The sequence below is a fragment of the Lathyrus oleraceus genome, chromosome 5 (assembly GCF_024323335.1).
Source record: "Lathyrus oleraceus cultivar Zhongwan6 chromosome 5, CAAS_Psat_ZW6_1.0, whole genome shotgun sequence".
Lineage (NCBI taxonomy): Eukaryota > Viridiplantae > Streptophyta > Magnoliopsida > Fabales > Fabaceae > Lathyrus > Lathyrus oleraceus.
This window is the reverse complement of record NC_066583.1, coordinates 81,359,260-81,360,572: the sequence shown is the minus strand read 5'-3', so window position 1 is coordinate 81,360,572 and position 1,313 is coordinate 81,359,260.

Sequence of the window (1,313 nt, the reverse complement as noted above, 5' to 3'; positions counted from 1 at the left end):
GGACGAGTTTGAAGAGCCAGGATCTTGTATCCTTCCTGCTTTGATAAGGCTCTCAGTTCTTTCCCCACAGACAACAACATCTGAAAAGCTACTGAACGGGCAACTTCCCAAGCGGTCCATGAACACACCTTGTAGGGTTCCAATGAACATGTCAGTCAGCTCTCTCTCCAGCATAGGAGGTTGCACTCTGGCGGCTAGCTCACGCCACCTCTGGGCATACTCTTTGAAACTCTCCTTATCTTTCTGATACAAGCTCTGTAACTGAGTTCGGCTTGGCGCCATGTCCATGTTGTGCTTGTATTGCCTCAGAAAGGCCTCCCCCAAATCTTTCCAGCTTCTGACTGATTCTCGCTTCAGATCCATGTACCAGTCCAAAGATGCCCCAGATAGACTATCTTGGAAAAAGTACATCCACATTTTCTCATCGTCAGTGTAGGCAGAGATCTTCCTGAAGTAAGCCTGCACATGGGTGCGAGGACAGGAGGTACCGTTGTACTTTTCGAATGAGGGTGCCTTGAACTTGTAGGGGATCCTCAACCCTTCCACCAGACCCATGTTGGTCACATCAAACCCAAGGGAGTTCTGACATTCCATGACTCGGACTTTCTCAGCAAGAGCATCCACTTTACGATCCCTATCCTCCATTCTGACCACTTCATCTTCCTCACTCAGCCACGTGAGCAAGTCCTCTTGTTGGTTGACAAACGGAGCTGGATGACGAATCGGAGCCCGGGTAGCTCTGACATTGACCTCTGCAGCAAGAGGCTGTCCATTGCTTCTTATACCCCCCAACTCATCAATCCCATCAAAGTTACTGGCGGGAGCGGCAACAGCAACATTATCATCCACAGGAACACCCACTGGTGAAGCACGGTTGGCAGTTGGAATCACAACTTCCTGTCTCTGGGCTAAGGCACGCAGCTCCTCTTGCCCCTGAACGACTCCTTGCATCATTGTCATGAACTGGGCCATGTTTGCCCTCATCTCGGCCAGCTCTGTCTGAACCTGATCCATACTTCTCTGTTGATTGAGCCTGGTTGAATACCGGTGTGGCCTTTGATCAACTATCCTGTCTGACAAAGGAACCGGAGTGAGAAGACGGCACAAGAACACCTGTTATGCAGATGATATGAGTATGATGTTAAATGATGCGTATGATGCACATGAGATGCTCATTTCTCAAGCATTCAAAGAGCCTGACCCATCCTGAAAAGATGGCAACCCGCAGCAAAAAGAGAACACAGATACAGGGAAAAATGAAAGCAACAGAGAAATGCTGATAACCTTATCTATACATAAGGGTAAAAAGTCAT